At 41.6% G+C, this 15103-nt stretch overlaps 1 long non-coding RNA gene across 4 annotated transcripts in view; it reads left to right on the top strand.

The window, feature by feature from the left end:
- LOC310695978 overlaps positions 1-15103 on the top strand; it is a 53994-nt gene that overhangs the window by 29413 nt on the left and 9478 nt on the right. Inside the window, exons 1-2 of one of the 4 annotated variants that reach the window (XR_014520375.1) lie at positions 6179-6383; positions 7900-8073. The exons of 2 other annotated variants lie outside the window; for them this stretch is intronic. This is a non-coding gene — a long non-coding RNA (uncharacterized lncRNA). Of the gene's footprint in view, positions 1-6178; positions 6384-7899; positions 8074-15103 lie in introns of those variants that run through there. One more of the 4 variants, XR_014520376.1, reaches the window with a different exon arrangement.

The raw sequence follows: 15103 nt of genomic DNA on the forward strand, positions 1-15103 counted from the left end.
GTATTAAAACTTGCATCAAACCAGTGAGGCAAGATTTTCAAAAGTGCTTTAGGGCAATTGCTCACCTTTCAAAAGTTACTCTTGCAGAATGATTTTCTAATAAGGTATTATGTTGTTTTGAAAACCAAGCCATTTATTGGTCTGCCTGAGGAGACTGATAGCCACTTTACAAGTTACGAGTGTAACCTAGGCCTGACTGTAATTGTGTGTAGAGAAGTCTGGATATTTTAATAGAGGACATTTGTCTGTGTGTCCACTCCCAGCTGTCTTGCTGAGTGTCTTGCTCACCATAAACAACAAGCAAATCTAATTTTCTCAAGATATTCATTCATATCTTGAGCTAATAAAAGATGAGTTCTGCAGTCTGTATAGATTATGCAAATTGAACACAACTCCCAATATTTTCCAGTATTGTTTCTGCAGTGTTTAGAACTTTGCATGATTTATTTTAGTTTTGCTGGTCATGGGAAGGGAAAGGATTGCACAAGGTACTGAGAAGAAGAGCCTCAGTCTCTAAAACCTTATACGGTTATTGTCCTTCAAGCATCCAAGCTATAGGGTCCAGAAACTTGTTCTTTTAAACATTAAAACTGAGATTATGAGGAAGCTGAATTCTTCAACTAGGAGAATAATGCATGCATTCTTTGTGCTTCTGCAGAATCACAGTGTATGTACTGTCCTACCCATTGTTGCAAAAACGTGCAATCTGATGTCTGCCTGGGAAACAGCACTCATATATTATGTGAAAATATACTTGGGTGATATACAAGAAAGCACTGCTAAAGCAACACAAAAAGGCTGAAATGACAGAGAGAAAGTGAATGTGTAACTTGCCTTTAATTTTTGGAGGAAAATGGAAAGAAGGCAATATTGCAGATAACTGTGGTGACAACTCCTGGCTAAAGCCTGATTTTGCAGAGACACATGTTGACAGTTTTGAAAGCAAAATTCTGTAATATGCAGCAACCTGCCTGCACCCTGGGTGGTTGGTTTAAATTTCATTTATTCTTTTTGTTTGCATTTTCTCTATCTACTGCTAGAAGCTACCTTGTGTCAGGATGTTGCCCTAAAAATAAAGGTATAAATATTGAAAATAAACAAGTAAATAAATAGTCATAGGAAGACCTGTCTCTATGCATTCCTCTCTATCCTACGCATTCACCTTGTTCCACCAGGTATCTGCATCTCATGCCTTTGCCTTCACTGAATGTTACTGGAGCCTTGGGGATTCTGTTGTCTTCACACATTCAGCTGACTATGAAAATGGTGCAACGTAAGAAGTACGCCAGCAATGAGAGCTGGGTATATGCGCAGTACAATCCCAAAGATGGCAGCAACATCCAGCTAGAATAGATGTCTAAAGAGGAAATTCAGTTTGCAAAGCACATTGAAAAACTTTACTGCATGTTACACTATTAAAGAAAAGATGATGAAGATGCCGTTTCGGTGGTACTTTACACCATCAAAACTCTCCAAAATGTATAAAAGCAATTCGAATAAGTGTTGGAAGTGTGGAGAAAAAGTAGGAGATTTTTATCACATGTGGTGGACACGCAGTAAAATCAAGGCGTTTGGGAATATTATTTATGATGAGATGAAAAAAAATCTTTAAAGTAACATTCCTAAAGAAACCAGAAGCTTTTCTGTTGGGAATCTTGGGCAGAGATATTCTGAAAAATATAAGAGAAATCTTCCTATATGCAACAGCTGCCGCCCGTCTATTAATAGCATCTAATTGGAAGGGGGGAAAGATACCAATGTTAACGGAATGGCAAAATAAATTATTAGACTGTGTGGAAATGGCTCAGTTAACAAATAGGTTAAGAGGTAACGCAAAGCAATCGTTTTCTCAAAAGTGGGAAATATTTAAGAGATACCTACAAAAAACCCCAGTGACATGCTATCTATGGCAGTGTTTGAATGACCCTTGTGTAAGTAAAATATTAAGAAACAAAGAAAGATCAGTACAATATGTTGTAAGAAGGTATTAGAAAGTATGTTAAAAGTAAGGTAATAATTATAAGTACATTCAAAATCGTAAATATTAACTATATCGGGAAATGATTGGAAGTCCACAATTACTTTATAATTTTATTTTACTTTGATATATGTTATTTTATTTTATGTAATATTATTTGATCTTGGCTTAGCGGAAATCTAAGCCGAATTTGAAGTTTAAATTAACATCTTATAGTGATAAAAAAAACAAGAAAGAAAGAAAGAAAGAACTTGTTACCACCTCATTCACTCGCTAGAGCAGGAGTCGGTGGACCTTTGGCCCTCCAGATGCTGTTGGACTTCAACTCCCATAAGCCCCAGAGAGCATGGTCAATCAGGGCGCCAAGTATGGGGGGAGCCAAGGCCCTCACAAAATTCTAAATCAGCGAGCCGGGCCCCCCAACTTCTGTAGCAGCTGTGTGCGTACACCCTGAGGCATGTGTGCGCGACGTCAGCACGCCATGGGGTATGTGCGCATGGTGCACTGTTGTCATGTGGCTCCTGAGCCCACTCAGTCATGGGGGCAAGGTGGTGGTCAATGATTAGAGATGATGGGAACTGTAGTCCAGCAATGCCTGAAGGGCCCAAAGGTTTCCCAGCTCTGTACTAGGGTAAGGAGGGTCCACCAATTATCCTGGCCCACTAGCAGGTGATGTGAATGCTGCTGCTCTGGAGAAAGTTTTTTGAGCATAGAATTCAGCATAGAACTCTTAATAGTTATGCATTGGTGTGCAAGTCGCATGTATGACACTTGACACATCCATGGGTGGTGGTGTGTGTGCGTGTGACACTGCATAAGTGCGTGTGACGCTGCATATCCAGCTTTCTTATTTCAGTGCCAACGTGGCCCTTTCACAACCTTCGTTACAATGCTGCCCTGTCTGGGAGGTCACCACAAGCGACCTCCTCTATATTCCTTGACTTTTACTTAGCATTTCTGCCATTTTCAGTTAGTCTCTCTCTTTTCACAAATATTCATGCTCTCAGCCAGTTTCTGTTTTTAATGCAAGTTTAGCATCACCGTTAGCCAATGGACAGATTCTATTTGCATACATTTACATTAATTAATGTAGACAAAAGGACATTGGGAAGAATTCTTTCCCTACCCTTCTCTTTGGAAGACTCTCCAACTTCTCTCTCCTACAGCATATTTGTGAAATCTGTGTATTATCTCTGCACTGTGAGGAAATACTCTCCAGTGTTCTGTTTTACAAAATGCTGTTTCCTGTGAATTAGAGTGAAACGTAGGTCAGGAAAAATTAAGGCATGTGTATTACTCTGGTGCTATTTGTCATACACTGGCAGGTGTAAAGGCCCTATGATGGAGAGGAGAGCTGTGTTTAGGGAGGATAATCAAATGCTAATGTGGTACACCACTGAGATCTGCTCTATATCTGAATAATTACCTATGGCTGACTATTTAGGTGTTAGTAACCGGGTCAACACCAGTTCAGCAGCTGTACTCATTCTGTCTGACTTCAAGAGTCGAGCCCGTGGTTGCCATGCTCAATGCTTCAGGTGTTGTTTTGCTTATATGGCATAACTATACAATTTGCCTTGGCCTATGCTTGCAGCTGTGTTGCACCCCACAGTGCAGTTGGTGATGGCTTCCCATCTTATCTTTTACCAACACCATAATGTTCGTTGGTTCCAGTATTGTTCCCCTATATTGTGTTATTGCTGCTGCGTTGCTTTCTATTGACATTTTGTTGTTGCTGTTGACCTTTTGGCTGAGGGAAATATGTGTTCTTCTAGGGCAGAAACAGACCACGTTCACACCATACATTATTTGGTGGCCAGGAAAAGGTAGGTATATAAAAGGAGAATTCCTGGATGCCAAGACCCAAATTTGGGGCAAGTACTCTTTGGTGAGATTTAATTTTTAAAAAAAATGCAGCGGAGTTAAGTGCGGAAATATATGCTGTTAGACCTTTACAATATGCTTTTCTAAGTTTCTTCCAAAATAGTCTTCTCTTTCCCCAGCACAGGAAAAGACCATGTGTTTAGCAAGTGAAAAAATGTTTTACTTACAAACTCTCCAAAGGTCAGATTCATGTGCTTTTCCATACATTAGTCAGAAAACACAGGCAATACAACTTGGCTTAATTACTTCGGTGAAAGTTTCTAAATTGTTGGTATAGGGATACAAGAATGCCTTGTAAAAGCCAAGGCCTCACATGTTGAGCTTCTCAGGTAGACTGAAGGTGAACAAAGGCCTTGATTACCTTTCTCCCGAGATGAGGAGTAAACTTAGCCACTTTGGGAAAGCCGTGGATGTTTAAAGATGTATTATAGTGCTTTAAATGTATGGTGTGAATGTAGCCACAGTTTAAAATCAGAGAATATGAGATTAATTGACACAAGCCAGGATCATTAAACTGAAGGGAAAGCCTTGTTTGCCATACTATCCATTTGCCCTTGGCACAAGGAAAGATGTAGACACAGGAATGTGTTCTGAGACCAGGGGTTGGTAACATTGTGGGTGGCAGCTTAAAAATACCTTATTAAAAATAACCTAAGTGAAGGGTGGAAGTGTTGTGAGATACCCAAAGGCAAAAAAAAAAGTGAAACAGAGTAGCAGGCCTCATCAAGCTAATACCGCATTAGGAGGTACGTTCCTGAAGAATAGAAGAAACAAACAAAATCAATTCATTTATCTTTTTTCTAAAATGTTGTCTCTCTTTTTTTGTAAGACTTCCCTTTATAAGAAAAATTACATCTGATACATTCTTCTTCTTTTGCCCCTAAGGAAGATTCTTATCAAAACACTTTGGGCTTTTTATATCTTCTATACTTCAGAAATAAATCATCTTATGGGTACCAGCTGGAGGCCCACCTTTCGTTCTGTGTTGCTATTTATAACGTTTACCGTCCAGGCACACAAAAAGTGCCTCATGAAACAATAGCTGTCTCCTTCATCTGGGCTTGCCATCTCATGGCTTTGAAGGGCGCCTTTAATCAGCCGGATGTCAGGTTGAGGTTCAGCAAGAATGAGGGAAATGGCTTCAGCTGTACGATAGGCGAGGGGGCTGAATTGCTTCCTGCCACTGAACTAAGGATCAGGAATAGGTATTCCTGCAGTAGCCTAAGAGAAAGGGTCATTGTTACATGAATCCCTGATACAAACCCCCCCCCCCTTTTCTTTGATAGTATTTTATCCCATAACTTCTGAAACATAAGAGGATGGAAGGTTTTCACAAAACCTGACATTCCATATAATACAAGATATGGCGGGGGAGCCAATGTGGTTGTTGGACTCCCAACTGCCTTCACCCCCCAGCTAGCATGGCTAATGGTTAGTGGTGATGGGAGTTGTAGTCCAACAACATCTGGATATATAGCCTACCCTAGGCTACTGCTATCACCCTCCTTCAGGGGTCAGCAAACTTTTTCAGCAGGGGGTCGGTCCACTGTCCCTCAGACCTTGTGGGGGGCCGGACTATATTTTGAAAAAAATATGAATGAACTCCTATGCCCCACAAATAGCCCAGAGATGCATTTTAAATAAGAGCAAACATTCTACTCATATAAAAACACCAGGCAGCCCCCACAAATAACTCAGAGATGCATTTTTAAATAAAAGGACACATTCTACTCATGTAAAATCATGCTGATTCCCGGACCGTCTGCAGGCCGGATTTAGAAGGTGATTAGGCCGGATCCAGCCCCTGGGCCTTAGTTTGCCTACCCATGCCCTACTTCCTCCTGAATCCAAGGCTGAGTTCAAACTTTCTTGGTAATTTTAAGTAAAAGCTACAGAACCTGAAGGCATGACGTTCCCTTCCATTGGCTGTTGAGTTAAAGAACTGGAGTAAATGAGCAGTTGAAATTCACATTCAAGCATTTATTCAAACAAAATATATCACTGTGGTTGGGGTGGGGTCTCTCCTGTGCTGCTCTTTGCAGGGTGCTCAGCAAAGGAAAAATGTTTAAAAGCATGTGATAGTGTTAACGTCTTAGCTGCATATTGTCCACTTGTATAACCTACACCTAGAATGGCATTCTTTGCCAAGAGTAATAAACTTTAATCTTTCTTTATCCATCAGTCAACCATCAGTCTTGCCAGGCTCTTTGTTTCTGCACACTGCTGCAAGATATTTACCAAACACCAGCACATGTTTTTGTGTGGATCTCTTCAGCTGAGGGGTTTGCAGCACAAAATCCCTTCACTAGGCCAAGCATGTGCTTAAACTCATTTTTCCCAGGCAGAGCCTCCCAAGTCCTGCTGGTGGAGGTCCGTTAGCACAGCATTCTGGGTAGGTGAGAGGGCTGGTTGTTTTATCTCTATGTTTTGCAACTGAAAGAAGAAGACTTCTACCTCAGGGCTGTCAACCTGGCACCTGCTGCTCATGTTGGTTTAATGAGAAAAAGAAAGAAAGGCGCAGGTACAGTTGAAACATTTCTGTTTTCTTTGTAAATAACCTGTCACTATATGCTGAAGCACCTCTGGAAAAGGGCCAGCAATGAGTAAAATGCACAAAAGGTTTATAGCCTATTCAGCAGGGTGAGGTGCTGTGCTGTGCTGCCACTGTGCAGCAACTGAGGGAGGAGGAAACCCTGTAATCTTGCCAGAAGACGTGACAAGGCAAACACATGAAAACTGTTAGAGTCACACTGTGTGGGTTCTTAGCTGCTGCTGGCTGACTTGCAGTCTCCATGATGCCAGTGTGGCTGCCCATGATTAATCTGGCCTCTGTCATCATCACCTCTCTTTTTTTTTAAATAAAAATAAAAATTATTTATTTAATTTAAATTCATCATTAATACACATATACAAGCATACAAACTTACATTTCATACAATCCTCAAAAACGTTCAAACATACTTACACTCAATCCCACAAATAGTTCCTTTCCCCATCACCATCCACCAACCCTTCACCCCACCTTTGTGTTTGACTTCCAGTCTACTCAATTACAATTTCTTTCCATTTTTATTACTTTCTTTCACACACCTTTACCCTAATTTCATACTTCTTTTTCTATTACACATTGTTTTCCATCTTATTTGATATTTCAGTATTTGAAACGGAACTTGTTTATTCTAATAGGAGTTCTGATTTTTCGATATGATTTTGCAGGTATCTTTTAAACACCTTCCAGTCCCTATCTATCTTTTCTTTTGAAATCCTTCCAATTTCTTCCATTGTTTTGGATATATTGTAATACTCCAATAATTTGGCAAGCCACTCTGTTTTTGTCGGTATTATACCACTTTTCCAGTTTTTCGCAATCAATAGCCTTGCTGCTACTGTTGCGTATAAATATAAGGTCTTATCTTCTTCCTTTAGGCTTCCTGGTACTATTCCCAATAGAAAACCTTCTGGTGTTTTCCTAAATGAGTATCTAAACATTTTTTTCATTTCATTATATATTATTTCCCAAAATTGTTTGATGTTTAAACAATTCCACCATATATGTATCATAGTACCTCTTCCCGTGTTGCATCGCCAGCAGATATCGCTACAGTTTTTATTCATTTTTGCTATTCTTTCAGGGATCACCTCTCAATCCCACTGGTAATGGTGCTGAGTATGGTGGCCCAGCAGTGGCCACCATTAAGAATATGAGAATAGCCAGTGCTTTTTTTCCTATTAAAAATGTTTAGGGGTACTCTCAAATACAGTAAATGGACAAAAGTACACAGATACAAAATGTTTAGGGGTATGTGTACCCCTGCGTCCCCCCAGGAGAAAAAGCACTGAGAATAGCTTTGCTGGGTCAGCTTTATTAGTAGAAGCTTCTCTTGTGGCCAGCAGGCCTCAAGCAAGAACATGGGAGTGAGAGAATGTGCTAGATGGAAAAAGAGTGGATTTTTCAGTGCCTCACTGGAACCAGGGATGATGTGCTGTGTGAAGGGGAAGTTCTGGTCACCTCTCATCTTTTGTGCTGTCTCTTTAAGAGTGAGGCCCAGAAAGCCTCAGCAGCACCTGCAGGCCATGTGAATGAATTGGGAGAAACAGTTTCAAGTTTGGGAAAGAAGCCATTAGGAGCAGTAGGGACTGCATAATTTCCTCAGAAGCTGGATGGTGCTGCTGGAAGTGAAAGACAGGCAATGGTATTCGAGGAGAATAAGGTAGGCCTTGTCTATGCCCACCTCACTACAAGAAGTCTGAGCTAAACCTGATAATGTTGAGATTCTGAATTGACCACTGCACTGGGGATTAAGAAATATGCCTTTGTAGAGATGGGACACTGGCACCAGGGCTTTATCTGAGTCACTTTTAGTTTAGTTTGGTTTTCTTTAATTTCTTCATGAGGCAATAAAACACAAAAAGACAAATCAGGCAGTAAAAGCTGACCAGTATGAGCAGACCGTGATGAAAGTTCAAAGACAACACATTTAAAACCAGTCTCAAAGCAAAGTGGAACAACAACCCTGTCCCCTCACAAAATCCTTTAACAAATGTCTACAAACACACTGGCTGGGAGTTCCATAGACTTGATATTCAGTGGAAAAGGCACTTTGCATCCTGTCCTGAGTGAAGTGACCAGGGATAATTAAAGTTGTTCTAATAGGGATGTAGGAGAAATTTGGTTCAGGTCACATCTGCCTTGAATGGCAAGATTTGCTGGTATTCAAGCATTTGAAAACCAATGGTAGCCATGTTGGGTGCAATCTACAACAGGGAATGATGATTTTCCATTACCTGAAGATTGGCTTTGCATTTTAAGGGTTAAATTCCCCTCCAGCAACTTAGTAATACTATACAAGTAACCCTCTTTACCTAAGGCACCATCCTTAATCAATCCCTGGCTTTGCTAAATGAAAGACTGCCATGTTTCTTTTTTACTTCTGCTCTCTGCCTACCCAAGGAACCAAGTCCTTGGTTGAAGGTTTGGGACAGTTCTGGGTTACAAACCAGACTTTAATTTAGTAATAGTTACTCATTTTGGGAACAATGGAGTGTCTTTGAAAATGAGAATTCCCTGAATATGCATTTCCTGTGGTTCCTCCTTTGTTACTCCTTTTCCATAAATTTCCTTGGATTAGGGATAGGGAACCCTTTTTAAGCCTGAGGGTTGCATTCTTTTCTGGGCAACCTTCTGAGCGTCAAATACCAGTGCTGGGTAGGGCCAGAGACAAGTGGGTACAGCAGCAAGAGTGAATTTTATCTTTGTAGTGTAGGCTAGTCTCTACACACACACACACTCCTTTCTACCCTCTGTCCAGGCAAGCAAAAAACATATCAGTACTCAAATTATAGCCAGGCAAAAGCCCTAGGGAAGATGCAGAGCAGGGCTGTTGATGAATGTGATGCAGGGAGAGTACCAAGAGCTTGGAAGGCCTGCTATACTTGAAGGAAGTTGCCTTTGTGTTGAAGGATCCTCATTCTCCTATTATCTATCATACTGTTTGCCTGCAAATGTACAGTGGTGCCTCGCAAGACGAAAAGAATCCGTTCTGTGATTCCCTTCGTCTAGCGGATTTTTCGTCTTGCGAAGCAAGCCCATTGACGGATTAGCGCTATTAGCGCTATTAGTGGCTTTTAGCGGCTTTTAGCAGCTTATCGGCTTATCGGATCAGCTGATAAGTGGCTTAGCGGCTTAGAAAAAGGGGGGAAAGGGGAAAAAACCCGCAGGAACTCGCAAGACATTTTCGTCTTGCGAAGCAAGCCCATAGGAGATTCGTTTTGCGAAGCACCTCCAAAACGGAAAACTCTTTCGTCTAGCGAGTTTTCTGTCTTGCGAGGCGTTCGTCTTGCGGGGCACCACTGTATTGTTCTGCTGATGACTTGGCTGTGACAAAACCATCAGCCTCCAAAGCTGTGCAAGGTCAAATAACACCACCGATACATAACGCCACTGGTGTTACATGGTTGGGTACATGCTGTCTGTGTTTTATCACTGGTATTATCCACGGTATTAGGTGGCAGAAGTCAGTATTAACAATTATGATAGTGCACGGTTGGTTAAGTTTAATCTGATGCATTCCGAGCTAAACACAGGGCAGATGTAGAGGTTTCGATACATGCACAAGAGGCAGAAGGAGGTGATACCTTGCTCCAAATCACATTGTCTGGAGTTTGAAGCATGGACCTGAGGAACAGGGTCTTCTCAACAGTGTCACCTTACACTATAGAACTCCCCAAGAAACTCCTTCCCTGGGATGTCCAGAAAAACTGTAAAATTGTTTAAATTTCAGCTAGCATTTTGTGGGTAGTGACTCATTTTAACTGTTGTACTGACTACTGTTCATAAGTTTGGAAGATATTTTAGGGCTTTGCTTTAACTAGGATTTTAGGATGATTAATTTTATTATGTTTTTATGGTTGCCTTATGGGCTGATAAGTTACAATATGTTGGCAGCTCCTCTGAGGGCCCTTTGGAGGTGAATGGTGGGATATAAATCCAAAACTAATATAAACAAACGTACACAGAAACAGGAATTCCCTGCTGCGGGAGGAGTACACTATAGATATGGTTACTATAACAGATGGTAACACATATTCCATACAGATAGAGCTATGTTTGTTATCCCCCTCCCCAATTGCCTTTAGTCTGATGTGCAGTCCACCTAACCCAACTTTTGGGTGACAACTGCTCCCCCCTTCCCAGTGGAATGGGGTGGAAGCGATAGACCTCTCTGAAGTCCCAACTCAATTTGCCTCCCTCATCCTATGCCTGATTTTAAAAGAAATTGAGTTAGACAGGAGATTTGATCAAAGATCACCAATATCTTGTATATAGGCCATGTCCTCTGTGCACATACACACACCCTGTTAATTTACAGGATTAAATTGTAGTTCACTTGTTCTTTCTTTCTTTTGGTACTATTCTGATTTAATAGAATTGTACAAGATCTGTCATAATAACAGCAAATTGGGGATTCTTGGTGCTGTGTGTGTGTAGCTTTCTGTAAATTAAGATCATTCTTCTCTCTCAGCCTTCTACAACTGACATCCAACTTCAATTTAAAGCACCTCAGGATCCTATGTTGTAGCTGGGAGGGAGGGGAATCAATCTGACCTAAACCTCTCTCTCCCCAAACCTTTCGAAACACCCTTAGTTTGGCCCTCACCTTTCATTGTGATTATGCTGTTGTTTAGGTCCTAACTCCCTGACCAACTTCAAGCTTCCAGGCCAAGTCTAGTGCTTTGTATTCTAAATCCTTCCACAAACATGGCTCTGCTTGCTCCTCTGATGTTGACAGAGTGGTACTGTGCTTGGAGATGCAGAAATAGCCCCACTCCACATGCTGGCAGAAGGAGAAACACCCTCTCCAGACAGAGATGCTTGCTAATTATAACACAAGGAGGACCTTGAGTTTGGAGGCTCGCTGTTTAGCCCTGTTATTATTATTGCATGATTAGCAAGGGGTTTGGAGAAAACCTTTTCATAAGTAGAGCTCAAATTGCCTTTGAACCTCTTGCATACTACTTACATGAATTTCTGATCACTGTTAAGTGTTGTTGCACAATGTTTTGCAAGAGTTGCCTCTCCGAAGGGCAATAATGCAGTGACATCGAGGTAGTATCACAAACAAAACAACTGTGGTGGTCCAGTATAAATCCTCTACTAATGCCCATTACTGTGTAAATGACATTGAGTATTGTTTCGTACTCTCACAGAGAGCCTGAGGGAGTTTGTTATTATTTTTTTCCAGCTACAATTGTCACCTTACTTGTTCATTGGCACCCAGTGGCCTGGCTGAAGCACTGCAACCTTTTTTCTTTTTTTTTAACCCACAACGTTTTTATAAAGAAATTATTGGCTTATGAAGGTACATACAGCATCTGTTTTCCATTCATAGAATCCTTTCTACAGATCAGTTATATGTGATGTGAGACACTAATGTTATGGACAGCACAGTGGTACCTTGGGTTAAGAACTTAATTTGTTCTGGAGGTCCGTTCTTAACCTGAGATACCACTTTAGCTAATGGGGCCTCCTGCTGCCGCTGCATGAGTTCTGTTCTCATCCTGAAGCAAAGTTCTTAACCCAAGGTAATATTTCTGGGTTAGCGGAGTCTGTAACCGGAGGTACCACCGTATAGGGTTGCAGAATAAGAGGGGAGGAGAAGAGGGGGTAGTAAACTTTCATTCTTTTAAGTGCAAGGTTTCTGTGTCAGCGTCTTGTGGGTAGGTTCTCTTTCTGTTCATTTATTACTTTTTGTTGGTGGTGAGAGAGGTTGGGGGGCCCAGGGCATGGTTGGCTGACAGTTGGCTGCAGTGAGTTTTATTTCCATGTGTGAGGGAGACGAGTTTTTGGATCCAGTTAGCCACATCAATTTGCATGCTTTCAGTGGGTTCTTGCTGTTGTCTTGTTGGGCTGTGTATGTAATGAAGGGAAGCCACACCGGGGTGAAGGCGTCCTCTTTTGTTTTTTCCTGTGCTAATTTCAATTTGTTGGCAAATTTTTCTAGTAGGGCTGTTTCCCATATGGTTTGGTACCCATGGTACATGTTCACTCCAGAAAGGTCCCTCCAGTGTCATGATGCTCTTGGCTGCTGAGAGTAGGTGACTTACGAGTTCTTTGCAGTGTAAGTGTGCGCTTTTGGCTTGGAAAATACTCAATATGGCCAGTTCTGGGGTGGCTTCTAATACCTTATCGATGTCCTGGCATGAAAGAGAGATGGAGGTCAGGAGTGCTCCTTCGGAAATGTTTGTTCATTGTCTAATGGGAAGACTTGAGTGTCTCCCTCAGCTCTGTGTTACAAAGAGGTGGAAAAGGCCAAGTAGAAGAACATGGAATCAGTTGTATATGCAGAAGGGGGCAGGAGCGGGTTGCAGGTCAGCTTGCCATAAATCAGGTTTACAGCAATTTCTTGAGATGAGATTAGCCTAGCTGTAAAATGCAAAGTACAGGATTGAAAGCAAGAATAAACCTGCCACATGGCAGCAGAAGAGAATGGGAAGTATATGAATTTAGGAGTCATGAATTTGATTCTCCGCATCCCATTTTCCCCATACGGCAGTTTTAGGCAAGTCATTATATCTGTCAGTACTCTAGTTTCTGCCCGGAGAAACAGAATTTAACCACAAGGCTTGTTTTGTTGTCTACAACCCAGACTTGGCACTTGGGAGGGAGTGCTGCCTCTGACCATGCACAGAGTGCTTTTCTTTTCCCATTAGATTATGATGTAGTTCTCACACATTTGGGTTTAGTGGGAGACCTGCCAAGACAAATACTGTGATTCCTTGGTAGGCTTGAGCCCTGGTACATCTTAATTCAGGAGCCGAGCACTGAATGTTTTATTTAACTTCCTTCTTCTTTCTTTGTTTATGGAATATTGTCTTCCATAAACACGGTTTTAACAATGAGTCCGTAAGTGACTGTGGAGCCCAATTCTGAACCCAAACATCCTTCCACAGTGGGGACATTGGTTTCTGGGCGGGAGTTGATCACGGTGTGGATTTGCCAAGTGTGCCTTCCTTTTAGCACGTTTCTCCCTTGCATTCTGAGTTTGAGTGTCTTCAAAGTCCATGACACATTTAGTAAAGGCTGTTCTCCAACTGGAGCACTCGCAGGCCAGTGTTTCCCAGTTGTCGGTGTTTATACTACATTTTTTTAGATTTGCCTTGAGAAAGTCTTTAAACCTCTTTTGTTGACCCACCAGCATTACGCTTTCCATTTTTAAGTTCGGAATAGAGTAGATGCTTTGGAAGACGATAATCAGGCATCCACACATGACCAATCCAACAAAGTTGGTGTTGAGGGCCAAGCATACTTTATCAGACTCCAGTGGTAATACATTAACTGATAAAAGAGTTAATTAAAAGTGCTCCAAGGTTCTTTCCCCTCCCCCCCAATTCTAGGACCAACCCTGACTTTTAAAGCAGCTTCTCTGTTGGTGAACACTGGCTCAAATAAAGTCCAGATATCACTGGGCCAGATCTATGACTGATTTTTACCACTTACATCTGATACCTCAAATATAGGCTCACTGCAGGAGGAAAGTTGCATCCATTATGCAGCCTTGGTAAACCTCTGGCTAGATTACTGCAATTTACTTTACATGGGACTGCTCTTAGCAACTAGGTGCATAATCTAGCAGCCTGTCTTGAAGAAACACCCTTTAGCATGTGAGCTTCTCTGTTCTCTGAGGTTATCTAATGTAGCACTGCTTCCTGTGCCCTCCACACAAAAGGTAAAATCCCTCTTGGGCATTAAAACCCTTTTTATTTCACCAATTATTCATTTTGTTTTCTTTGTGCACGGCTTGTCATTTGGATCCAAGTTCCTAAAGAGGTTAACCATAAAAGATGAATTAAACACACACACACATATTAAAAGAGGAAATGCATGAAACATACTAACATGGTCCTCCAAAACAGCAATTAAAAACAGCTGTGTTAAATTGGCATTAGGGTTGGTGCTGGCTGTTGTTTCTCTCGTTTGCTGAACATAACAGTTCATGGGTTTTCTGATTTTAAACTATGTGAATTTACTGTATCATTATTGTTAAGGCAAGCTACCGTAAATACCTGACTGAAAAGGATGGGGAACACATCTTAGAGTGAGTGGAGAGTGAACAAGTATAGTATTAGGGAATGAAAAGTTCCTGACCCAAAGTAAAAAATCTACTGCAGACCATCCCTCTCAGTTAGGGAACTGAAGCTGCAATGCACACTCACCTAGGGGTAAAGAGAACTCAGTGGGACTTAACTTCAGAGCAGACATGCATAGGATGCTTACTCACAGGCTCAAGGACTGGTTCTGATTCCAGGTTCTTTATCAGAACTGGATCCTATGATGGTGGTGAGTTGGACAACCTCAGGAAGGTGTTCTTGATGGTGAAACTGCTGGCTGGGTGTGCCAGAAAGAGTGCGCTAGCTGGGTGTGACTGACTGGGTGGTGCTCATGGCCCCAGGGAGATGCTCGGATTCTCTTAGTCAAGCTAGGGCCTGTGCTTGTTCATCAGCAGGCAAATATGTGTGTATATATGGGGGGGGGAGTTTCACTCTGGCTTCCCCAGAAAGAAAAGGATTTTTAAAATTCCTAAGCAAATGCCCTTCCAAAACAGCAGTTAAAAACAACAAAAGATGAAAAGAACAGTCATACCCCCCAAAATTAAAGCTGTAACTCAGCTACACTCTATTACTGTTTTTAACAGAGGTGGGGAAACCAAAAAGCAAATTAAAGAGAAGGTGTAGTTGTCCATG

This window comes from Podarcis liolepis, assembly GCF_965112155.1.
Source record: "Podarcis liolepis genome assembly, chromosome: 1".
Taxonomy (NCBI): domain Eukaryota; kingdom Metazoa; phylum Chordata; class Lepidosauria; order Squamata; family Lacertidae; genus Podarcis; species Podarcis liolepis.